Source organism: Cervus canadensis, chromosome 28, assembly GCF_019320065.1.
Source record: "Cervus canadensis isolate Bull #8, Minnesota chromosome 28, ASM1932006v1, whole genome shotgun sequence".
NCBI lineage: Eukaryota > Metazoa > Chordata > Mammalia > Artiodactyla > Cervidae > Cervus > Cervus canadensis.
Genome location: NC_057413.1, coordinates 32,344,055 through 32,355,836, shown reverse-complemented (window position 1 = coordinate 32,355,836; position 11,782 = coordinate 32,344,055). Strand labels below are relative to the sequence as shown.

At 38.0% G+C, this 11,782-nt stretch overlaps 1 protein-coding gene across 15 annotated transcripts in view; it reads left to right on the top strand.

The window, feature by feature from the left end:
* Nucleotides 1-11,782, top strand: part of KHDRBS2 (KH RNA binding domain containing, signal transduction associated 2) — a 714,887-nt gene that overhangs the window by 510,370 nt on the left and 192,735 nt on the right. The window lies entirely within an intron of this gene.

The following is an 11,782-nucleotide window of genomic DNA, read 5'->3' as shown; positions in this document are numbered from 1 at the left end:
CTTTTAGGTCCATACCATTTCTGTCCTTTATTGTGCTCATCTTTGCATGAAATGTTCCCTTGATATCTCTAAATTTTTGAAGAGATCTCTAGTCTTTCCCATTCTATTGTTTTCTTCCATTTCTTTGCACTGATCACTGAGGGAGGCTTTCTTATCTCTCCTAGGTATTCTTTGGAACTCTGCATCCAAATGGATATATCTTTTCCTTTCTCTTTTGCCTTTCACTTCTCCTCTTTTCACAGCTGTTTGTAAGGCCTCCTGAGATAACCATTTTGACTTTTTGCATTTCTTTTCCTTGAGGATGTTCTTGATATCTGCCTCCTGTACAATGTCATGAACCTCTATCCATCGTTCTTCAGGAGCTCTGTCTGTCAGATCTAACCCTTTGAATCTATCTCTTACTTTCACTGTATAATCATACAGGATTTGATTTAGGTCATACCGAATGGTCTAGTGGTTTTCCCTGCTTTCTTCAATTTAAGTCTGAATTTGGCAATAATGAGTTCATGATCTGAGCCACCATCAACTTCCAGTCTTGTTTTTGCTGACTGTTTAGAGCTTCTCCATCTTTGACTGCAAAGAATATAATCGATCTGATTTTTATATTGACCATCTGGTGATGTCCATGTGTAGAGTCTTCTGTTGTGTTGTTGGAAGAGGGTGTTTGCTATGACCAGTGCATTCTCTTAGCAAAACTCTGTTAACCTTTGCCCTGCTTCTTTCTGTACTCCAAGAACAAATTTGCCTACTACTCCAGGTATTTCTTGACTTCCTAGTTTTGCATTCCACTCCCCTATAATGAAAAGGACATCTTTTTATGGATGCTAGTTCTAGAAGGTCTTGTAGGTCTTCATAGAACCGTTCAGTTTCAGATTCTTCAGCATTACTTGTCAGGGCATAGACTTGGAGTTGTGTGATATTGATTTTTTTGCCTTGGAAATGAACAGAGATTATTCTGTTGTTTTTGAGACTGCATACAAGTACTGCATTTTGGACTCTCTTGTTAACTCTGATTGCTGCTCCATTTCTATGTAATATATGGGACCCATTAAAAGGAGATCATGTTGGTGTAACATTTCGGTCTCCCTGTCCTATTCCTCCGCCATCTTAGCTCCTCCCCCTCTATCACATTTTCTTTATCTATTCATCTGTTAATGTCCATTTAGGTTGTTTCAATGACATGGCTATTGTAAACAGTGTTGCAATAAACTTTGGGGTGCATGTATTTTGAACTATGTCTTTCTCTGGATATATGCCCAAGAGTGGGATTACTGAATCATATGGTGCCTCTATTTATAGTTTTATTATTATTATTTATTTTTTTAGTTGAAGTATAATTGCATAACAAAATTTTGTTGTTTTCTGTCAAAGATCAAACATGAATCAGCCATAGGTATACATTCGCCCCCTCCCTCTTGAAACTGCCTTCCACTTCCCTACCCATCCCTCTCTTCTAGGTTGCTACAGAGCCCCATTTGAGTTCCCTGAGACATACAGCAAATTCCCATTGGTTCTCTTTTTGACATATGTTAATGTAAGTTTCCATGTTACTGTCTCCATACATCTCACCCTCTCCTCTCCAACCCCCTTACCATAAGAATGTTCTCTAGGTCTGCTTTTACATTGCTGCCCTGCAAATAAATTCATCAGTACAGCCTCTCTATATCTCATATATGTGTTATTACAGGGTATTTGACTTTCTTTTTCTGACTTACTTCACTCTGTATAATAGGTGCTAGGTTGGTCCTCCTCATTAGAACTGATTTAAATGTGTTCCTTTTTAAGGCTGAGTAATAATGCCAAAGAATGCTCAAACTACCACACAATTGCACTCATCTCACATGCTAGTAAAGTAATGCTCAAAATTCTCCAAGCCAGGCTTCAACAGTACGTGAACCATGAACTTCCAGATGTTCAAGCTGGATTTAGAAAAGTCAGAGGAACCAGAGATCAAATTGCCAAAATCTACTGAAAAAGCATTGCTGAAGCAGCAAAAACATCATTGAAAAAGCAAGACAGTTAAAGAAAAACATCTATTTCTGCTTTATTGACTATGCCAAATCCTTTACTGTGTGGATCACAATAAAATGTGGAAAATTCTGAACGATATGGGGATACCAGACCAGCTGACCTGCCTCTTGAGAAACCTGTATGCAGGTCAGGAAGCAACAGTTAGAACTGGACATGGAAAAACAGACTGGTTCCAAATAAGAAAAGGAGTACTTCAAGGCTATATGTTGTCACCCTGCTTATTTAACTTATATGCAGAGTACATCATGAGAAACGCTGGACTGTAGGAAGCACAAGCTGGAATCAAAATTGCTGGGAGAAATATCAATAACCTCAAATACACAGATGACACCACCCTTATGGCAGAAAATGAAGAACGAAAGAGCCTCTTGATGAAGGTGAAAGAGGTGACTGAAAAAGTTGGCTTAAAGCTCAACATTCAGAAAACTAAGATCATGGCATCCGGTCCCATCACTTCATGGCAAATGGATGGGGAAACAATGGCAGACTATTTTGGGGGGCTCCAAAATCACTGCAGATGGTGACTGCAGCCATGAAATTAAAAGACACTTTCTCCTTGGAAGAAAAGTTATGATCATCCTAGACAGCCTATTCAAATGTAGAGACATTACTTTGTCAACAAAGGCCATCTAATCAAGCTATGGTTTTTCCAGTGTTCATGATGGATGTGATAGTTGGACTGTGAAGAAAGCTGAACGCCAAAGAATTCATGCTTTTGAAGTGTGGTGTTGGAGAGGACTCTTGAGAGTCCCTTGGACTGCAAGGAGACCCAGCCAGTCCATCCTAAGGGAGATCAGTCCTGTGTCCTGTGTGTTCACTGGAAGGACTGATGTTGAAGCTGAATCTCCAATAGTTTGGCCACCTGATGTGAAGAGCTGACTCTTTGGAAAATACCCTGATGCTGGGAAAGATTGAAGGCAGGAGGAGAAGGGGACGATAAAGGATGAGATGGGTGGATGGCATCACTGACTACTTGGACATGAGTTTGAGTAAACTCCAGAGTTGGTGATGGACAGGGAGGCCTGTCTTGCTGAAGTCAATGGGGTCGCAAAGAGTCGGACATGACTGAGCAACTGAACTGAACTGAATATTCCATTTTATACATGTACCAAAGCTTCTTTATTCAGTCATATGATGATGCACATCTATATTGCTCCCATGTTGTAGTTATTATAAGTAGACCTACAATGAACATTGGGGTACATGTGTCTTTTTAAATTTTGGTTTCCCACAGGGTACATGCCTGCTGGGATTGCTGGGTCATATGGTGGTTTTATTCCTATATTTTTAAAGGACTCTCCATACCCTCTTCCAAAATAGCTGTGTCAATTTAAATTCCCACAAAGAGTGCAAGAGTGTTCTCTTGTCTCCACACCCACTCCAGCATTTGTAGACATTTTGATGATAGCCATTCTGACTGGTTTGAGGTGATATCTCATTGTAGTTTTTATTGTAATTTCTCTAATACTGAGTGATGTTGAGCATCTTTTCATGTGTTTGTTAGCCATCTGTATGTCTTCCTTGGAGAAATGTCCATTTAGGTCTTGTGCCCATGTTTTGATAGGGTTGTATGTTTTTCTAGTACTGACTTGTATGAACTGCCTGTATATTAATCCTTTGTCAGTTGTTTCATTTGTATTATTTTCTCCCTTTCTGAGGGCTTTATTTTCACTTTGTTTATGGTTCCCTTTGCTGTGCAAAAGTTTTTAAGTTGAAATAGGTCCCACTTGTTTATTTTTATTTTTTTGTTTCCATTACTCAGGGAGGTGGGTCACAGAGGAGCTTTCCTTGATTTATGTCATCAAGTGTTCTGCCTGTGTTTTCCTCTAAGAGTTTTATAGTTTCTGTTCTTAACTTAGGTCTTTAATCCACTTTGAGTTTATATTTGAGTATGGCTATAGGAAGTGTTTTAATTCCATTGTTTTACATTTGGCTGTCCACTTTTCCCAGCACCTCATATTGAAAAGGCTATCTTTGCTCCATTGCATATTCTTGCATTCTTTGTCAAACATAAGGTATCCATAGGTGTGTAGTTTTATCTCTGGATTCCCTATTTTATTCCATTAGTCTATATTTTGAGTCTATGCCAGTATATACTGTTTTGATTACTGTAGCTTTGTAGTATTGTCTGAAGTCAGGAAGGGTGATTTCCTCATTTTCTGTTCTAGATCTATGAAAAAATGCCATTGGTAATTTGATAAGGGATCACATTGAATCTGCAGACTGCATTTGGTAGTATAATCAATTTTCACAATATTGACTCTTCCTATCCAAAACATAGAATATCTCTCCATCTATATGTGTCGTCTTTGATTTCTTTCATTAGTTCACTTCAGTTCAGTCACTCAGTTGTGTCCAACTCTTTGTAACACCATGGACTACAGCACGCCAGGCTTCCCTGTCCATCACCAACTCTCTGAGCTTGCTTAAACTCAAGTCCATTGAGTCGGTGACGCCATCCAACCATCTCATTCTCTGGTGTCTCCTCCTCCTCCCACCTTCAGTCTTTCCCAGCATTAGGGTCTTTTCTAACGAGTCAGCTCTTTGCATCAGATGGGCAAAGTATTGGAATTTCAGTTTCAGCATTCATCCTTCCAATGAATATTCAGGACTGATTCCCTTTAGGGTTGACTGGTTTGATGTCCTTCCAGTCCAAGGGACTTTCAAGAGTCTTCTCCAACGCCACAGTTCAAAAGCCTCAATTCTTCAGCACTCAGCTTTCTTTGTAGTCTAACTCTCACATCCACACATGATTAATGGAGAAACCGTAGCCCTGACTAGACAGACCTTTGCCGGCAAAGTAATGTCTCTGCTTTTTAATATGCTGTTTAGTTTGGTCATAGCTTTTCTTTCAAAGGGTAAGCATCTTTTAATTTCATGGCTGCAGTCACCATCTGCACTGATTTTGAGGCCCAAGGAAATAAAGCCTGTCACTGTTTCCATTGTTTCTCCATCTATTTGCAATGAAGTGTTGGGGCTGGATGCTATGATCTTTGTTTTTTGAATTTTGTTTTAAGCCAAGCTTTTCACTCTCCTGTTTCACGTTCATCAAGAGGCTCTTTAGTTCTTCTTTGCTTTCTGCCATAAGGGTGGTTTTGTCTATGTATCTGAGGTTATTGATATTTCTCCTGGCAATCTTGATTCCAGCTTGTGCTTCACTCAGCCTGGCATTTTGCAGGATGTGCTCTACATATAAGTTAAATAAGCAGAGTGACAATATACAGCCTTGACATACTCCTTTCCTGGCTTGGAACCAGTCTGTTGTTCCATGTCCAGTCTTAACTATTGTTGTTTGGCCTGCATACAGGTTCCTCAAGAGTCAGCTAAGGTGGTCTGGTATTCTCATCCCTTGAAGAATTTTTCAGTTTATTGTGTTCTACACAGTCAAAGGCTTTGGCATAATCAATAAAGCAGAAGTAGATATTTTTCTGGACCTCTCTTGTTTTCCTATGATCCAAGGAATGTTCGGAATTTGATCTCTCGTCCCTCTGCCTTTTCTAAATCCAGCTTGAACATCTGGAAGTTCATGGTTCACGTACTGTTGAAGCCTGACTTGGAGAATTTTGAGCACTACTTTACTAGTGTGTGAGATGAGTGCAATTATGTGGAAATTCAAACATTCTTTGGCACTGCCCTTCTTTGGGATTGGAAGAAAACTGACCTCTTCCAGTCCTGTGGCCACTGCTGAGTTTTCCCACTGTGCTGGCATATTGAGTGCAGCCCTTTCACAGCATCATCTTTTAGGATTTCAAATAGCTCAGCTGGAGTTCCACCACCTCCACTAGCTTGTTTGTAGTGGTGCTTCCTAAGGCCCCTTGACTTTGCCTTGTAGGATGTCTGGCTCTAGGTGAGTGATCATAACATCATGGTTATCTGGGTCATGAAGATATTTTTTATATAATTCTGCATATTCTTGCCACGTCTTCTTAATATCTTCTGTTTCTATTAGGTTCATACCATTTCTGTCCTTTATTGTATCCATCTTTGCATGAAATATTTCCTTGATATCTCTAATTTTCTTGAATAGGTCTTTAATTTTTCCCATTCTGTTGTTTTCCTCTATTTTCTTTGCATTGATCACTGAGGAAGGTTTTCTCATCTCTCGTTATTCTTTGGAAGCCTGCATTCAAATTGGTATGTATATTTTTCCTTTTCTCCTTTGCCTTTAGCTTTTCACCTTTCATCAGGTATTTATAAGGCCTCCTCAGACAACCATTTTGCTTTTTCGCCTTTCTTTTTCTTGGGGATGATCTTGATCACTGCCTCCTGTACAATGTCACAAACCTCCATCCATACTTCTACAGGCACTCTATAATATCTAATCAATTGAATCTATTTGTATAATCCCTTGTATCTATTTGTCCCTTCAATCTATTCACCTGTTTGTGTAATCCACTGAATCAATATTTCTTTAATTGATGTCTTAAAATTCTCTATATACAGTTCGTTGTCTGCTTAGGTAGGTTTACTCCTAGGTATTTTATTCTTTTTTGTTGTAGTGGTGAATGGGATTGATTCCTTAATTTTTCTTTCTCACTTTTCACTGTTAGTATATAGGAATGCAAATGATTTCTGTGTATTGGTTTTGTATCCCACGACTTTGCTAAAACCACTGATTAGCTCTAGTAATTTTCTGATAGTATCTTTGGGGTTTTCTATGAGCAAACAGTGACAGCTTTACTTCTTTTCTGATCTGGATTCCTTTTATTTATTTTTTTCTTTAATTTATGTAGCTAGGACTTCCAAAACTGTGTTGAATAATATTGGCAAGAGTGGACACCCTATCTTGTTCCTGATCTTAGAGGGTATTATTTCAGTTTTTCACAATGGAAATAAAGTTTGCTGTGGGTTTATCATATGTGGACTTTGTTATTTTGAGGTAGGTTCCTTCTATGTCCATTGTTGAAGAGTTTGAATCATAAATGGGTGCTGAATTTTGTCAAAGGCTTTTTCTGCACCTTTTGAGATGATCATATGGTTTTTATCTTTCAATTTGTTAGTATGCTGTATCCTATTGATTCATTTGCATGTATTGAAGAATACTTGCATCCCTGGAATGAACCCACTTTTTCATGTTGTATGAGCTTTCTAATGCATTGTTGAATTCTGTTTGCTAGAATTTTGTTGAAGATTTTTGCATCCGTGTTCTCCAGTTTTGCTGACCTGTAATTTTGTATTTTGCTTTGTCTTTGCCTGGTTTGGTTCATAGTGATTGTGGCTTCATAGAATGAGTTTGGAAGTGTTCCTTCCTCGCAATTTTTTTGAAAGAGCTTAGAATATAGGCATTAACTCATCTTTAAATGTTTGAGGGAATTCACATTTGAAACCATCTGGTCCTAGGCTTTTGTGTTTTCGGGAGATTTTTGAACACAGTTTCGATTTCAGAGCTTGTAATTGAGTTGTTCATAATTTCTGTTTCTTCCTGGTTCAATCTTGGAGGATTGACCTTTTCTAAGGATCTGTCCATTTCTTCCAGGTTATCCATTTTATTGTTGTATAGTTGTTCTTATATTCTTTTATATCCTTTGTATTTCTACATTGTCTGTTGTAACCTCTCCTGTTTTCATTTATAACTTTGTTGATTTGATTATTCTTTTTTTTTTTTTTTTGATGAGTCTGACTAAAGGTTTGCCAGTTTTGCTTGTCTTCTCAAAGAGCCAGCTTTTAGTTTTATTAATCTTCCTTTCATTTCTTTTTTATTTATTTCTGCTCTGATCTTTATGATTTCTTTCCTTCTGCTAACTAAGGCTTTTTGTTGTTCTTCTTCTTCTTTTCCCACTTGTTTTAGATGGAAAATTAGGTTGTCTATTCGTTGTTATTCCTCAGGTAGGAGTGTATTGCTATAAACTTCCCTCTTAGAACTGCTTTTGGTGCATCCCTTAGGTTTGAGTCATCGTGTTTTCACTGTCATTAGTTTCTAGGATTTTTTTTTTTAACTTCCTTAGTAACCTCTCTGTTACTTAGTAATATATTGTTTGATCTCTGTGTTTTTGTGTTTTTTACAGTTTTTTTGTTTTTCTTGTAATTGATATCATTTAATAATGTTGTAGTCAGAAAAAAATGCTTGATATGATATCTGTTTTCTTAAATTTACTGAGATATGATTTGTGACCCAAGAGGTGGTCTATCCTGTAGAATGTTCCATGTGCACTTGAGAAGAAGGTGTGTTTTTCTGCATTTGGATGGAATGTCCTGAAGATATCAATGTGATCCATCTGGTCTAATGTGTCATCTAAGACTTGTGTTTCCTTGTTGATTTTCTGTCCATTGGTGTAAGTGGGGTGTTAAAGTCTCCTACTATTATTACTGTCAATTATCATCTCCTACTATTATTACTGTCAATTATTATATCCTACTATTGTTGCTGTTAATTTCTCCTTCATATCTGTTATTGTTTGTATTATGTATTGAGGTGCTCCTATGTTGGGTACATAGATATTTACAACTGTTACGTTTTCCTTTTGGATTGATCCCTTGATCATTACGTAGTGTCCATCTTTATCTCTTGTAATATTCTTTATATTAAAGTATACTTTGTCCGAAATGAGGATTGCTGCTCCAGCTTTCCTTTTATTTCCATTTTTATGGAATATTTTTTTCCATTATCTCACTCTCAGAATATATGTGCTTTAGGTCTGAAGTGGGTTTCCTATAGAGAGCACATATATGTTATTGTTGTTGTTGTTTTTGTATCCATTCGGCCAGTTTGTGTCTTTTGTTTGGAGCATTTAATTCATTTACATTTAAAGCAATCATTGATATATATGTTCCTATTGCCATTTTCTTCATTTTTGGAGATTTGTTTTTGTAGATCTCTTTTCTTCTCTTGTGTTTCCTGACTATATAAGTCCCTCTAACATTTGTTATAAAGCTGGTTTGGTGGTGCTAAATTCTCTTAACATTGCCTTGTCTGTAAAGCTTTTGATTTCTCCATCAGTTTCGAATGAGATCTGTGCTGGGTAGAGTAATCATGGCTGTAGGTTTTTCCCTTTCACTACTTTAAATATATCCTGCCATTCTCTCCTGCCCTGCAGAGTTTCTGCTGAAAGGTCAGCCATTAAACATATGTGTTTCCTTTGCATGTTACTGTTTACTTTTCCCTTGCTGCTTTTAATATTCTTTCTTTGTGTTGCTTGGACTGCAAGGAGATCCAACCAGTCCATCCTAAAAGAGATCAGTCCTGGGTGTTCATTGGGAGGACTGACGCTGAAGCTGAAACTCCAATACTTTGGCCACCTCATGCGAAGAGTTGACTCATTGGAAAAGACCCTGATGCTGGGAGGGATTGGGGGCAGGAGGAGAAGGGAACGACAGAGGATGAAATAGCTGGATGGCATCACCGACTCGATGGGCATGAGTTTGAGTAAACTCCGGGAGTTGGTGATGGACAGGGAGGCCTGGCGTGCTGCGATTCATGGAGTCGCAAAGAGTCGGACACGACTGAGTGACTGAACTGAGCTGAATCTTTGTTAGTTTGATTAGTATGCGTCTTTGTGTGTTTCTCATTGGGTGTATCTTGTATGGGACTTCTTCTTGTGTGTTTCTCATTGGGTGTATCTTGTATGGGACTGTATCTTCTTCTGGGACTCCTATAATCGAAATGTTGGTGCATTTAATATTGTCCCCAAGGTCTCTGAGGCTATCTTTATTTCTTTTCATTGTTTTTATTTTATTATGCTCTTCAGCAGTTCTTTCCTCCATTCTACCTTCCAGCTCTCTGATCCGCTCTTCTGTTTCAGATATTCTGCTATTGTTCCCTTCTAGGATATTTTTAATTTCTGTAATTGTGTTGTTTGTCTCTGTATATTTATTATTTAATTCTTCTATATCCTTGTTAATTGATTCTTGCTTTTTCTCCATTCTATTTTCAAGGTTTTAGATCATCTTTATTATCATTATTCTGAATTCTTTTTCAAGTAGTTTGCCTATTTCCTCTTCTTTTTTTTTTTTTTTTTGGATTTGTGTGTTTCTAGGTTGTTCATTAATTTGTGCAGTATTTCCCTCTTTTCTCTCTCTCTCTTTCTTTTTTTTAAACTTATTGTGTTTGAGATCTCCTTTTCTTAGGCTCCAAGTTTAAATTCTTTCTTCCTTTTGGTTTCTGCCCTTGTGAGGTTGGTCCAGTGGTTTGTGTAATCTTTGGGTAGGTTGTGACTTTTGCTTGTGTTCTGGTGGGAGGAAGTGATTTTTTTTTTTTTCCCCCTCAAGGGAATGCAAATCTCACTCAGTGGGCAAGGCTGAGTGAGGTGGTAATCCTCTCTGCTGATGACTGGGTTTGATTTTTTGTCTTGTTTGTTGTTTGAATGAGGCGTCCTGCAGAGGGTGCTACTGGTGGTTGGGTGATGTTGGGTCTTGTGTACAAGTGGTTGCCTTTGTGGGAGTTTTCACTATTTGATACTGCCTGGGATTATGAGTTCTCTGGCAATCTAGGGTCTCGGAGTCACCACACTCATTGTAAAGGCTCAGATCTGATCTCTGGCTGGGACCAGAGATTCCACAGGTGGTTGGTTATGGCATTAAGCAGGATTTTAAAAAATAACCCAAAACAAGAAGCAAAAGATGCACCCAGACAAATGACAATTACAAAGCCAGGCAAATAATCACTAAAATAATAGAATATACTCATACACATAAGCAAAATCACAAGAGTCCAAGAAAAATATAGTACAATAGATTGACCTGGTGAACAAAGGAAACCAAAAGTGTTATCCACCAGTTAACAAAACTAACTAAAGTACAAAGTGGAAAGCAAAACTAAAGCAAGAGCCAACTGCAGAATAAAGCAATGAAAGCCAAACAAAGTAACAAATATGGTGAGACAAAGAAAGAAAAGAAAGGATAAAATTAAAAGTTAAATAGAGGTAGATAAAGGTTTGTATATATTAAATATTAACCACAAGGGGGAAAGAACAGTAGGAAAGCAAACAAAAGAATAAATGTAGAAAAAATAATAATAAATTTAAATTTTTTTTAAATTAAGATTAAAAAAGAGAGCGAGAGTGGTGGGAAAAAAAAAAAAAAAGGAAAACTACACAGAACCACAAAAGGTCAACATATAGACAAAAATTTATAACAGAAATAAAGTGTGATTAAAAGTATTTTTATCAAAAGCTTAAATAATTTAATACTAATAAAACCTACAACTACAACTGCAGAGGGAAAAAGTGGGGGGGGGGGTGGTATTCAGAAGAAAGTACAGAACAAGTCAAAACATAAGAATAATAAATGTTTTTCTTGAGTCTCTGCTGTCAGTGTCCTCTCCCTCTCTGGGAGTCACAGTCCCCCTCACCTCCCTCAGATGCCCTCCGATACTGTGCTGTTTCTGGACCTGCTGTAGGAGCAACTCACACTCTAACCTGGTCCCACTTCTGAGTGTTCTTGCCTCCAATGTCCACCTCTATCAGTAACTAGTGCATTTTCTTTTCTGAGAACTCTCAATGTCCTTTTATATATTCCATAGACACAGAATTTGCCTAGTTGATGTGTAGGTACTTAGTCATTCAGTTGTGTCTGACTCTTCATGATCCCAAGTTACTCACCAAGCTCCTCTGTCCATACGGATTCTTCAGACAAGAATAGTGGAGTGGGTTGCCAAGCCCTCCTCCAGGGGATCTTCCCAACTCAGGGATCAAACCCAGGTCTCCATTTCAGGCAGATTCTTTACCATCTGAGCCACCAGGAAGCCTAGTCGATCGTGTGGATTTAATCTGCAGCTTGTACAGCTGATGGAAAGGTTTTGGATCCTCTTCCTTAG